The 388-nt window shown below is 54.6% G+C and overlaps 1 protein-coding gene across 1 annotated transcript in view; it reads right to left on the reverse strand.

Annotated features, from left to right (window-relative positions):
- RPH3AL (rabphilin 3A-like (without C2 domains)) overlaps positions 1–388 on the reverse strand; it is a gene marked incomplete at its 3' end in the record, with an annotated part of 24,584 nt that overhangs the window by 22,539 nt on the left and 1,657 nt on the right. The gene's annotated exons all lie outside the window — the stretch shown is intronic.

Genomic DNA, 388 nt, shown 5'->3' on the forward strand with positions numbered 1-388 from the left:
AGCGCCGCGGGGGGCGCACGGGCTGCAGCCATTAGGGACTGTGGCAGTGGCTGCAACCACAGCAAGGCCCAGGGCTTAAAGAAGGCGTGAAGAAAGGACTGAGCCATGGAGAGAAGGAAAATATCACATCCTGCCCCATGATCATCACCTCCAAACAAGCAACATGGGAGGGGAAAATAAGTGAGCTAAGGGATGCTCTGACTGATGGAGGCTGAGTACATGCAGTGGGAGAGCCACTGCTCTGTCTGCACTGACCTTTCCCCCATGATCATCACCTCCAAACAAGCAACATGGGAGGGGAAAATAAGTGAGCTAAGGGATGCTCTGACTGATGGAGGCTGAGTACATGCAGTGGGAGAGCCACTGCTCTGTCTGCACTGACCTTTCC

Source organism: Merops nubicus, unplaced genomic scaffold (assembly GCF_000691845.1).
Source record: "Merops nubicus isolate BGI_N331 unplaced genomic scaffold, ASM69184v1 scaffold17189, whole genome shotgun sequence".
Classification (NCBI taxonomy): domain Eukaryota; kingdom Metazoa; phylum Chordata; class Aves; order Coraciiformes; family Meropidae; genus Merops; species Merops nubicus.